We start from the raw sequence: 14,747 nt of genomic DNA on the forward strand, positions 1-14,747 counted from the left end.
ATGGGTTGGGCTTTTATTACGATAATAGCATTTTGTAATGAGTCTGAGAGACTCTATAGTTTAAATTTTATTCAATAAGTTAGGATTGGTTGAGTGGCCCAATACTTATCAAACTAAGGCTACGGGGAGTGGTCCCCACTAGGCTTGCACAAAAAAACCGGTTCAGGATCCGAACCGGTCACTGAACCGGTAAACCGGTTCACTACGAACCGGTCCACTATGAACCGAACCGATTCAAAAACCGAACCGCCGGTTTGCACCCGTTCGAGATTTTACTATTTTAGACATTGAAACCGGTTTAGAACCGGTAGTCAAACCGATCGAACCGGTTTAGAACCGATTGAACCGGTTTAGATAGGTTCGAGTTTTTCTATGACGGAACCGGTTTGAACCGAACCGGTTTATCGCTGAACCGGTTTTACTATTCAAGAATCGGAACCGAACCGGTTCGGTTTGAAAAAAAAATCGGTTTGTTCACCCCTAGTCACCACCAATCCACCGAAAAATGTTGTCACCTCTGCGTCACGTCAGCTTCACCACCAATACACTAGACATTGGAAATGGTTACCATTACACAATATATATATATAGATATATATATATATATATATATATATATATATATATATATATATATATTTGTAACATTATATTAAATAAAAAACATAATTTATAACATAAATAGTTTTTTTGAAAACACAAAAAAATAAAACCACATTTCATTAATTAAAAACATAAAAATTTAAAACCTAAATTACTAAAATAAATATAAAACATTACACTACTTAAAAAACATAAAAAACCATAGAGAAATACTACTCGTCGTCGTCACCGTCCTCATCCGCCTCGTCGTCACCGCCCTCATCCGCTTCGTCGTCACCGCCCTCCTCCTCTTCGTCTTCATCGTCATTTTCCCCTTGGAATTGTCTTTCCTATATGTGCCCGGTCAAATCGTGGCATGGATTGTGATATGTTTCACAGTTTTGTATTTCTAAAACCCTGGAAAAGTATGTGGGACTGCCAACTTGTATTACTGCATGTGGATTAAATATGTCGTTCCCGGTATATGAACAAATAGCTCTACCCTCTTCTTCTATTGTCATGTTATGTAAAATAACACAAGCAATCAACATCATCGCTATTTTTGCCTTATCACACGTTCGTGTCGGATGTTTGATTATGTATCACTTTTGTTTTAGGACTCCAAACGCTCGTTCCACATCCTTCCTTGATGATTCTTGTGCTAACTTGAATAATTTTCGTTTTTCATCGGCTGGAAATGAATATGACTTGATAGTTGTAGCATACTTTGGATATATCCCATCACCTAGGTAATACCTATACTTATATTCATTTTCATTCACAATGTATGACATGTCTGGTGCTTTACCTTGCAAAATATTGTTAAATAACGGAGACGCTTGAAGCACATTCAGGTCATTGTTGGACCCCACCATACCAAAGAATGCATGCCAAAACCATAGGTCATGTGAAACAACCGCCTCTAATATAATAGTCGGATCCCATGATCACCTCGCGTGAATTGACCACGCTACGCATTAGGACAATTTGCCCAGTCTCAATGTGTACAATCAATACTACCAAGCATCCGTGAAAACCATGTTTAGCTTGATGCGCGACATACAACTGTTTGACATCACTTTTAGTCGGATGTCGCAAGTATATGTCACGGTAAAACTCTATAACATACTCACAGAAAATATATGTACATTCTCGACCTGTCCTCTTAGACATTTTCAAATACTCATCTGATGCGTGTGCGGCTATGCCATATCCCAATTGTCTAAGAACAGCCGTACATTTTTGTATTGTAGTAAAACCACGTTTACCTCTAGCATCCCATCTTAATTGGAAAAGCTCATAATTACTTTCCAAATCTCTAGCTATACGTAACAATAAATTTCTACTAATACGAAAACGTTCTTCAATTTTCGATAGATCATATAAACTATCAGGGGCAAAATAATCACGTACCAAAAATTCATTTGCTGCCTCTCGATCCCGGTTGATCCATTTTCTACGCTTCTTCTCGCCGTATGAACTTTCCCCTCTTTCACGAACCTTGTCTTGTGCCGCAGACAATAGTGTGTCAATATCAATTCGTTATCAAATAAAGAAGAAACTGAACTGAAAAAATTATCCATTTTTTTTAAAGTGTGTGAATGTTTTGAAAAAATGTGTGTGTTTTGTTGTGAAAAAAGTGTGTGTGTGTGTATATATATATATATATATATATATATATATATATATATATATATATATAGAAAGTTAATTTGAATGATTTTTTTTAATAAATTTTCAACGGTCAACTGCCTCCCCATGCCCCCCCCCCCCCCCCCCCCCCCGCAAAAAAAAAAAAAAAAAACGGTCAAAATCAATTTCAACCAATGAATGCGTCTATCTCCTTCCGTCTCCCCATACATGCCACAACTAGAGCATCGACCTTTGGGGCAGTGTTCATACGTCTTGGCTGTGCCACCTCAGCCTTCACACGTCATTTTCCTTCCCCATACCGGTTAGCCTAAACCATCATTGGATCGGTGGGGACTCAGGATTAGAGTCGGTAAAAATCGACATAGCCCGTCAATTTAACCCGAACTCAACCCACAATTAATGGGTTGGGTTGAGATTTGAGATTTTCAAACAATTTAAGCTAAATGGGTCAAACTATCTAACCCATTTAATTAAATAGATTGAATTGGGTAAAAAACTATTAACCTGCCAACTCATCTAATTTTAGGTATATTTAATTTAATAATTATTTGAATATTATCAAGTATTAATATATTAATTATAATGTTGTATTATTATTTATGTTTTATAAAAAAATGAAATCTTAATCTTATCATTTATCTTAACATCGACAATACTAGTCATTCTCTAACATCACTTTGAAATTAAACATTTTTAATGTTATCAACAATTTATATGTATTTGTAAATTAGGATTGTGTTTTTGTCATATTTTGAAATTTTATTTACCTTAAAAACTAATTTAAGTGGTGTAATCTTTAATTAATTTATTTACTTTTTGATTTTAAATGGGTTAACCCAAGTTTAACCTATTTATCTAGTAGGATGGGTCGGAACCTACATAAACATGTTAACCCGGTGACAACCCATTTATCTAAAAGGTTGTGTTGTGTTGGAATATCAACACATTTAATTAAATAGGTTGGGTATGGTTGGAATCCTCGACCTAATTAATAAATGGGTTGAACTCGAACCCAAATCGAATTGATCCACTGTCAACTTTACTCGGGATCAAAATCGACAATTTGGATGTAAACAAAATCGGTATTGGTTTGGTTTCGGACTGCTCTCAGGTGGTCCAGTCATTTTTCAGTAATTGATGAACCTATTTTGAACGAGACATGTTTGGTCTCAAACCATATTTGTGCGGGGTTTTCGGGCTCTGTTTTGGTGTGAACCATTCTTTCCGACATTTAAAAGACTCGGACCACACAAAAATATTTAAGTTAAAAATTGCTAAGTTTTCCGTTTTGTCTTAGTTCGTTATTTTCATGATCTTGTTTCATAACATTATTATGAGAACTTAAAAGATTTTATTAATATAAAAAATATATTTTCTTAATATAAAAGCATACAAATTGTTTCAAAACATTCCATAAGTTGTAACACATAAACATATCATTGAAACGAAATTAATATACAAACATGTAAAAATCTAGTATCTTGGAATGAAAGGATGTGAAAGAGAGAAAATGTTTGGAAACGATAAGGTATTTATAAGACCAATTATTATAAAAGAATTTAAAAAAATTGACTTGTGTGAACAGTTCAAGACTGAAACGAGACCAACGGTTCAAGACCGAAGGAAGACCAACCTAAGATCAGGGCAAGACCATTATAAGCTTGAAATATGGTACCGACCCAAGACAATATGTCTAGACTGTACCTAGATTACTCGGTTATATACCCGTCTTGTCCTTTTGCTCACCTATAATGTCATATTTGATGTAGTTTCTAAGTTAAGTGAGGAGCCTAACCAAATTTTTTGAAAAATAAATGTATTTATCAATCTAAAAGTCACCTTTTATATTAATATTTCTCAAATCGGTTAAAACCATGTGTAAGTCCTTTTTGCATCATATCATAGAATGGAGGATGATGGTTGAATACAAACACATAAACAAAGTTGTATGGTTGCCTTGTTGGGAGATAAACAAAGTTTACAATATGCAATAACTTTTATGGATCGGTTATATGACTATATGTTCCTTTAGATGGTTAGCTTTGATTGGAAATCATAGTTTGAGAGCACTTTAAAGTTTAAACTAATCAAGTCTTCAATTTTAGGTTGAACACCTTAAATTCAGAAGGTCTTAAATCTTTGATTAAAGATTTTCTGAAGTTACTTTTTAGTTAACAATAAGTCAAGATAAATTGGTTGAGCTAACAAGTAAATGTTGTCTATTCTATAACACTCACATTTTATTCAATGCATAAAGAAGAATCATACTACAATTCTTTAACACTATACAATACTATCGTCTCATTATTAAAACCACATCACCATCACATCTCGTTGTATAATACCACATACAAGAATTACCCTTTATTTTAAGTCTATCGGTATTTTCGTATAAAACTATGATCCTTTTTGTTTTAGTCTCTTGGGCTTCCTATAGCCTCTGGAGGATAGTTAAGAGATCAATACCTTTGACAAAAATGGAATTACCATCTAGGATGATTAAAACCTCCAACATCTCATCTACATAAATATCATCTTCCATCTTTTATCAAATAAAACCATTTTGTATGTATTCACGATCTTTACCATCTCAAAACAAAAAGATCATCGCATATCAAATAAAGATCTTACAAAATATTTATAATGTTATATATAGTCCTATCATGGTACCTAGCTAGAAAATATTTTTTCAATTCCTTTGGTTATTTGGGAAACTTGTAGATTTTTTTTTGTGGATTAACTTCATAAAAATCAAATAAATTTGATGAATTTCTGATTTTTTTTAACTTTTTTTTATGGAAAAAGTAACCAATAACTTTCCTACATCTTATGTTTTATCCATTTACCTAAAATATACATTAAAATCAGTAATCAATTCTAATAAATAAATAAATTATAGGTATTATTTTTGAAATTTTATATAACCGAAAACCACAATATTTATAGGTATTATTTTTAAAAAATGGTTTAGGTCATTTTTGGTCACTTGACTTTTGGTTTTGTGTTCATTTGGTCACTTAACTATTTTTATGTTATAAAAGGTCATCAAACGTTTGACTTCGTACTCATTTAGTCACTTAACTTCTGTTTTGGTCACTTAACTTTTAGATTTGTGCTCATTTAGTCACCTAATTTTTAAAATTGTGCTCATTTAGTCACTAAACTTTTAAAAAAAATTAAAAGTTTAGTGACTAAATGAGCACAATTATAAAAGTTAGGTGACTAAATATGACCAAACCAAAAGTTAAGTGACTAAATGAGCACAAAGCCAAAAGTTTGATGACCTTTTAAAACTGAAAAAGAGTTAAGTGACCAAATTGATGGGTTTTAGGTAAAACAAATAACCTAGAAAACAATTCCTAAGTTCACATGCAACCTACTTTGGATCTATGTTTTAACTATTGAACATACAACTTTGAATTGCAAAACAAGAACCCTAGAGGAGAGAGGCTATTTTCGAAAATAGTAAACTAGGGTTTAGGGTTTACATACCTTTCAATTGTTATAGCAAACAATTGACAATCCTCTTGATCTTGATCTTGATCTTCTTGGAAGCTTTAGCACCACAAGTGTAATGCCTCTAATGGAATCACACCCAAACTAGCAAGAAGGAAAGTAGAAGAAGAGAGAGGGGAGAGGGAGTATGCAAAATCTCGGCCTTAGGGTTTCTTCAAAAGAAGGAGTGACCAAAAACATGAACCAGGAGGCTCCTTATATAGCTGAGGGATCTAGGGTTTAAGGGAAACCCTAGTTATCCTTTGCTTAGGGCCTAAGCAAACCCAAGGGCCTTATCCAAGCCCCTATGGACGAAATTATTAGGGTTTCCCCTAAAGATTTCGTCCACCCTCTTCCAAGGGGGTTCTAGAGCCTTCCACTCAACTATTAGATAATTGCAAACTAGTCCCTGCACCTTATAATTAATTCTTTTAACCCCAAAATCAATTCTGATTAATTTCTGGCTAACAATTAATTAAACATAATGATTTCTAATTAATATATTAATCCATTAACATATTAATAAATCATTTATATTAATTTATTAATCTTATAAATTAATATCTCTCCTTTCACAATTTCCTTGTCCAGTTGCTAGGTTGAGGGCAACCCAAAAGGACTGTGCTGCTATCAATTCAAGTACATACCAATTATAGTTATGGGCTTAGACACCTAATCCAACAGTCTCCCACTTGGATAAGTCTGTAACTATAATTGCTAGTATGCCTTCTAAATTTGACCAGCAAATTGTAGCTTCCAAAAGCTGCTGCCGAACTCTGACCCAGTCAGTTACGTGTCCTAAGATAAGTGATCATATAACCCTTCGTTCTGCTTGATATCCCCAGACAAAAGACATGGAATGTAATCAATCTGTTTGTCCAGAATCTATGTTTCCCGATTCCTGATTTGTGATGATGTAGGACTTCTAATCGAACACATCAATTTAGTCCTGGCTGGGCCCAGCACATAAGTCAACACCAAATCATCGAGGGGCCCACAGATATCGCTTTTCCTGTTAGGGCAAAAGGAACGAATAAACGTTGACTCATATGCTTGTATCTTTTACTCATCAAATTATGCATGACAATACGTTTTATAACACCAAGTTACTGATGCGTTTTCGTATCACCAATACACAACCGACTTGTAAATTACAACTCATATATCTTCGTTTCAAGATTATAAGATATTATCGTCTCAGTATTACTCGTGATGAATTCCATGAAGTAATACTCTGAGCGAGGGTTTATCCAATACTCAAATCTCAATTTCTGAGTACTCATGAACATTGCATCAATTCTATTGCCATGTCTATCCTTAGACAATCTGCAATCCAATTCATGACAGTCTTAATTCACTACTTACTTCCAAGAGTACGAGCGACTGTGGAGTTTGAATAATCTCATTATTCAGGAAGTAAAACATGCAAAAATGAAACACAATAATAAACAATTGACAAAAGGTAGTAGCCAAATTTATAAATAATACTTTATTATTTAATCACCAAAAGTCAATTACATTTACTTTGTTACAAGTTTCAAAAACTAATCTAACTACTAAAACTAATATCATCTTTCAGTCCTATGCTTCGAGCATGCTGAATATGCTTAGCCCTACTCAGACCCTTTGTGAGGGGATCTGCTGGGTTATCTTCAGATGACACCCTCTTTACTATAAGATGGCCTTCTTCTACTCTATGTCTGATGAAATGGTACTTTCTGTCGATATGTCTGGTCTTACCATGATCTCTCGGTTCCTTTGTCAAGGCAACCGCTCCTTCATTATCGCAGAACAGTTCCATAGGCTCCTGGATGGTTGGAACAACTCCGAGATCCCCGATGAAGTTCCTCAACCAAGCTGCTTCTTTCGACGCTTCACTTGCTGCTATGTACTCTGATTCACAAGTAGAATCAGCCACCGTATTTTGCTTGGAACTCTTCCAAGTAACTGCTCCTCCATTCAGTAAAAACACCCAGCCTGACTGAGAACGGAAGTTATCTCTATCCGTCTGAAAGCTGGCATCACTGTAACCATCTACTCTCAAAGTATCACTGCCACCAAGCACAAGGACCCAGTCCTTTGTCCTTCGCAAATACTTGAGTATATTCTTAACTACTACCCAATGAGCTCTACCTGGGTTTCCCTGATAGCGACTGACCATGCTCAAAGCAAATGCCACATCAGGGCGAGTACATGTCATAGCGTACATGATCGATCCGACAGCGGAAGCATAAGGTACACGACTCATGTCATCTATTTCAACATCTGTACTCGGGCATTGAGTCTTACTCAATTTGTTATTGCTCTGGATAGGTAGCTCTCCCTTCTTGGAGTTTTCCATACTAAACCTCTTTAGTACCTTATCCAAGTATGTGCTATGACTAAGTCCAATTAGTCTCTTCTTTCTATCTCTCAATATTCTAATCCCAAGAATATAGGCAGCTTCTCCAAGGTCTTTCATGGCAAAACACTTTCCAAGCCAAGACTTAACTTCTTTCAAGGTTGGAACATCGTTACCAATGAGTAATATGTCATCGACATATAACACCAGAAAAGTTACTATACTCCCACTAGCCTTGATATACACACAAAACTCATCTTCACTTCTAGAGAAACCAAACTCTTTGACTTTCTCATGGAAGCAAAGATTCCAACTGCGAGATGCTTGTTTCAATCCATAAATGGATTTCTCAAGCTTGCACACTCTATTGGGGAACTTTGCATCAACAAAACCCTCTGGCTGACTCATGTAAACATCTTCAGCCAACTTCCCATTAAGGAAAGCAGTTTTGACATCCATTTGCCAGATTTCATAATCATGAAAGGCAGCTATGGCGAGCAATATCCTAATAGATTTAATCTTAGCTACTGGTGAGAAGGTCTCATCATAGTCAACCCCTGGGGTTTGAGTGAAACCTTTTGCAACCAGTCGAGCCTTGAATGTGTGCACATTTCCATCCATGTCTGTCTTCTTCTTGAAGATCCATTTGCACCCAACTGTCTTGCGACCTGGTGCACTATCAACCAAATTCCAAACTTGGTTGTCATACATGGACTTAATCTCGCTGTCCATTGCCTCTTTCCACTTGGAAGCCTCTGGGCCTGCCATTGCTTCCTTATAAGTGACTGGTTCATCTAAGTTTACCAGTGTTCTGTCACTTATGAATGTGTCACCATCTGAAGTAATATGAAAACCATACAACTCAGGTGGCACACTCACCCTAGTGGATCTTCTAAGAGGTAATGAGTTATCAATTGGTTCAACAGGAACTGTTTCCTCTGGTTGAGTGCTAGTGTCATCTAAGGTTCCCTCATTGGCTGACTCTTGAATTTCTTCAAGGTCAATAGTGCTCCCACTGTCCTCTTTGAATATGAGCTCTCTTTCAAGAAAGACTCCTCTTCGTGCTACAAAGACCACGTTCCCACTAGGCCTGTAGAACAAATATCCAAAAGACTGCTTTGGGTAACCAATGAAAACACATTTCTCACTTCTAGCTGCTAGCTTGTCGTGAGTCTCTCGTCTTACGAAAGCTTCACAACCCCAGACTTTAATATGTGCTAACGAGGGAACTTTCCCTGTCCACATTTCGTGAGGTGTTTTGGCAACCTTCTTTGTAGGGACAAGATTGAGGATGTGGGCGGCTGTCTCTAAGGCATACCCCCAGAAGTGAATGGGAAGCGAAGCCCGACTCATCATAGAACAAACCATGTCTAACAAGGTTCGATTACGCCTCTCAGCTACACCATTTAACTGTGGTGTCCTAGGAGGAGTCAATTGTGAGACTATCCCACATTCTTTCAGATAGTCGTTAAACTCGATACTAAGATACTCCCCGCCTCTATCGGATCTAAGTATCTTTATCTTTCTGCCCAATTGATTTTCGACTTCATGCTTAAACTCTTTGAAGTTTTCAAAAGTTTCTGACTTATGCTTGATCAAGTAGATATATCCATATCTGCTATAATCGTCAGTGAAAGTCACATAGAATCGATTAGCATCTCTTGTAGTTGATCTGAAGGGTCCACACACATCCGTGTGTATGAGATCCAACAGACCTTCACCTCTTTCACAAGACCCTGTGAATGGTGATTTTGTCATCTTTCCCAAAAGACAAGACTCACACATATCATCTGACTTTAGGTCAAATGATTCCAACACTCCATCCTTTTGGAGTTGGGCTATGCGTTTCTTGTTAATGTGTCCAAGACGACAATGCCACAAGCATGCCTTGTCTACACTATTAGACAAGTCAATATTAAGTACACTATTTCCTAGGCTATCAACACAAGTCACTGTTTCATACACACCATTACAAGGCAAAGCTTCAAACATAAAAACACCATTCTTATAAACAGAAATTGAACCATTCAAATCATTAAAAGAATATGTAAAACCTTGTCTGAACAATGCATGAAATGAAATAATGTTTCTCGTCATCTCAGACGAATAGCAACAATTTATTAAATCTAATCTAACATCATTACTAAGCAGAAGCTGATAAACTCCGATCTTGGTTACTGGTGAAGACTTTCTGTTTCCCATGATCAGGTTTATCCTTCCTCGCTCTATCTCCTCACTTTCCTTTAGACCCTGCAAATCAGAACAGATATGAAAACCACATCCTGTATCAAGGACCCATGAACGAGAAGATAATGAGTTATTAGCAGAAATAGTGTAAATACCTGCCGAAGATGGCTTCACTTTGCCATCCTTGATATCTTGCAGATACTGTGGGCAAGATCTCTTCCAATGCCCCTTTTGGTTGCAGTAAAAGCAAACTGCCTCTTTTGGATCAGAAACATGGGGAGTGGAACCATTGGGCTTAGCCTTTGGGCCATTACTAGATGACCCAGCTTGAGCCTTGCTCTTCCAGTTTTGCTTGGGAGGACCTTTCCTCTTTTTCCCCTTTCCCTGTCCAATAGCCAAAACAGGGGCACTCGTAGGTGTGGAGGGTATACTTTTACCCTTCATCCCTGCCTCAGCTGTCTGCAACAAGTTGTGCAATTGGGCCAAGGTCTGCTCAGTATTGTTCAAATGGTAAGTTAGAATAAACTGACCGTAACATTCAGGAAGTGAGTTCAAGACCATGTCAATGGCCAATTCCTCATCAAAGTGAATATTGAGCTTGACCAAACGCTCTATGTAGCGTTGCATTCTTTGCACATGTGACACTACCGACTCCCCATCCTTCATCTTGCAAGCCATGAGTGACTTGACTACTTCGAACTTTTCTTGACGAGCTCGCTTATGGTACTTTTCCATAAGGTCCTTGTTCATCTCGAAAGGCTAGTAGTCCTCATAGTACCTCTACAGTTCTGGGGACATAGTTGCCACCATGATGCATGCCACTTTGGTAGCATCATCGTAATGTTTCTTGTAGGCAGCAAGATCTTCAGGAGTAGCTTCATTCTCATCAAGCTCTTTGAGCTCCTTTTCAAGAACATATTCTTTGTTCTCGAAACGAAGAGCCATCTTGATGTTGCGCATCCAATCGTTATAGTTTGAGCCATCCATAACGACTTTGGAGCATATATTGAGCAAAGAGAAGTTTTGGTTGGAGGAGGACGAAGCAGAAGTGTTTCCAGGAGTAGACATCTGAAAAGAAAGAAAGTTTTAGTTAGATTTCAAGATACCTTAATAGAATAACCCAAAGATATAATATCAAGGTTAGGATCCAACTATGAAGATTCACAACTTAGAAATGGGATGCCGAGATCCAAGTGCAAATTTCATAAAGGTAGGTGAATGACGATTCACCAATTCCACCATTAGACGAAACAAACGAAGTGAAATTCCTAATTCTTTTGAGATACATTGAAACTATTCAATGGCATGTTTTATTCTCAGATTATGCTCTTCTATTTGTGACTGGGATGCCGAGGATCACAAACAAGATGTGAATAACCATGCAAATGTGCTTGGTAACCTCATTGTCTTTATCATTAACTATTGATGTGCTGGTAAACCACACACGCTCCATCAAAATGACAATTATGAGATACCCATTGCTACTCTTTATTAGTGCCTTTTAGTGTGCTGGTTAACCACACACGCTCCACTAACGACCAATAAAGCATAATGTGCAATTTCATGGATTAGCATACTTTTCACATTTTTCCTAAAGTAACTAGAGTTGGGATTTTGAAAATAATGTTCTAGTACTTTCTTTAATATCATTATACTTTTAATGAGAAGTAGTTGTCCTATCAAATCCGTTCTGCTAACGACCCTCCACTAATCAAGGAAGCGGTGGGTGAGAGTGGACACCCATTCAACTACCATTTTATAGGCAGTTTCCTTATACCCCCCTTATAGATTAGCTTCGTGAATGAGGCATACTAGCGATTTGACTGACCATATTCTTATACATATAATATTAAACCTTTAATTATAATATATATATAAGGTGTGTTTTAAAACTTTTTAAAACTTCAAGGGTTTATATAAATTTCGAAATTTAAGCTGTTAAATTCAAATTTAAATAAACCAATTAACTAGATTTAATATTTATCTATTAATTAACTATTAATCAAATTATTAAATCTTGTAAGGATTATCTAATTAAATTAATCAATTAATTTAATCCTAATCCTTATCCCTCTAATTTCGAAAAATAGGGTAAGGATAATTATCCAATTAATCTAATTAAGTAACAATTATCCAAAAACAAGAAACCCTAGTTATCCTCTAGCATATTTCGAAATTTACAAGGGAGGAGGCTAGGGTTTTCAAAACCCTAACCCTAATTTCGATTAGGGTTCTTTGGAGGCTAGGGTTTTCGAAAAAACCCTTTGATCCAAAACCCTAGAAATCGAAAATTTGGCCTTTAGGGTTTAATAGCTATAAACCCTAATTTGCAATTCAACAATTGTAGCAATTCAATTTAAAACAACAATGTCTCTGATACCACTGATGGGTTTTAGGTAAAACAAATAACCTAGAAAACAATTCCTAAGTTCACATGCAACCTACTTTGGATCTATGTTTTAACTATTGAACATACAACTTTGAATTGCAAAACAAGAACCCTAGAGGAGAGAGGCTATTTTCGAAAATAGTAAACTAGGGTTTAGGGTTTACATACCTTTCAATTGTTATAGCAAACAATTGACAATCCTCTTGATCTTGATCTTGATCTTCTTGGAAGCTTTAGCACCACAAGTGTAATGCCTCTAATGGAATCACACCCAAACTAGCAAGAAGGAAAGTAGAAGAAGAGAGAGGGGAGAGGGAGTATGCAAAATCTCGGCCTTAGGGTTTCTTCAAAAGAAGGAGTGACCAAAAACATGAACCAGGAGGCTCCTTATATAGCTGAGGGATCTAGGGTTTAAGGGAAACCCTAGTTATCCTTTGCTTAGGGCCTAAGCAAACCCAAGGGCCTTATCCAAGCCCCTATGGACGAAATTATTAGGGTTTCCCCTAAAGATTTCGTCCACCCTCTTCCAAGGGGGTTCTAGAGCCTTCCACTCAACTATTAGATAATTGCAAACTAGTCCCTGCACCTTATAATTAATTCTTTTAACCCCAAAATCAATTCTGATTAATTTCTGGCTAACAATTAATTAAACATAATGATTTCTAATTAATATATTAATCCATTAACATATTAATAAATCATTTATATTAATTTATTAATCTTATAAATTAATATCTCTCCTTTCACACTTTCCTTGTCCAGTTGCTAGGTTGAGGGCAACCCAAAAGGACTGTGCTGCTATCAATTCAAGTACATACCAATTATAGTTATGGGCTTAGACACCTAATCCAACACAAATGAGCACAAAACCAAAAGTTAAGTGACAAAAAATGACCTAAACCCTTTAAAAAACTAACTAGAAAAGAAAAATCTTGGACTAATATTATAAAAGCCCTAAATTTTTAACGTGTAATTGGAAAAAGCCCTAATATTTTTTTTATTATTGCTCTGGCCACAACTTTCTCGCAGAATTATCACTCTAGCCCACTTAACAAGTTTCATGGTTAACTTGGTTAATTTTTTTGCAAAATCAGTCCTAAAAAGTTTAAATTTGGTCCCTAAGGTTTGCAAAAAATTACACCACATGGTTTTTTAAGTTTATTTTTCGTTTTTTGTAAACTTTATTTATTTTCGGTTTTTTTTATAAATATATATACATTTTTTATTTCTTTTTTATATACTTTATTTATTTTCATTTTTTAACTTTATTTTTCAACAATTTGTTTGTTTTTTTTTACCTTTTGTTTTCTATTTTTTTCTATTTTAGTTATTTATGGTTTTTCTAATGTTTTTATTTATTTTGATTCAAGTAAACGAACTTGAATTTAGTTTAAATTACTATAACAAGTTGTTTTTATATAAACCGACTATTATTATATTTTTTGTTCTTTCTTTTAGTTTATTATCAAATTGAAAAATATTATCTTGAATTTAAACTATTGATATCATATATAAAAATATGATTTAATTTACAAGTTATACAACACATTGAAACACTAATTCTCAATAAACAAGCTATTTTTTTTAATTTTCATTTTTCGTAACATAAATATAATAACACTAAAGAAAAAAAAGAATAAAAAGAAAATAAATTGGACCGAAATTACAAATATAAACATAACTATTTTATTTACTTGAAAAAAAAATTACAAAAACTATAAATTATCAAAGTTGTAATATACTCTAATATATTAATACATTTTATATTTTTCGAAAAAAATTAATAAAAAAGTTAAAAATACAAAAAAAAACAAATCATTGGAAAACAAATAAGAAAAAATAAATAAAAAGATGAAAAAAATTAAAAATATAATACGTAAAGAAAAATGAAAAAAAGAAAGAAAGAAAAAACTCTAATATACTCTATATATACACTAAAAAAATAGAAAACAAAAGGTAAAAAAAATCAAATTGTTGAAAAGTTAAAAAAAATGAAAATAAGTAAAGTTTATATAAAAACAGAAAATAAAAAATGTATATATATTTATAAAAAAACCAGAAAATAAATAAAATATACAAAAAATGAAAAATAAAGTTAGA

The sequence above is a fragment of the Lactuca virosa genome, chromosome 1 (genome assembly GCF_052849685.1).
Source record: "Lactuca virosa cultivar CGN04683 chromosome 1, Lactuca_virosa_CGN04683_v6, whole genome shotgun sequence".
NCBI lineage: Eukaryota > Viridiplantae > Streptophyta > Magnoliopsida > Asterales > Asteraceae > Lactuca > Lactuca virosa.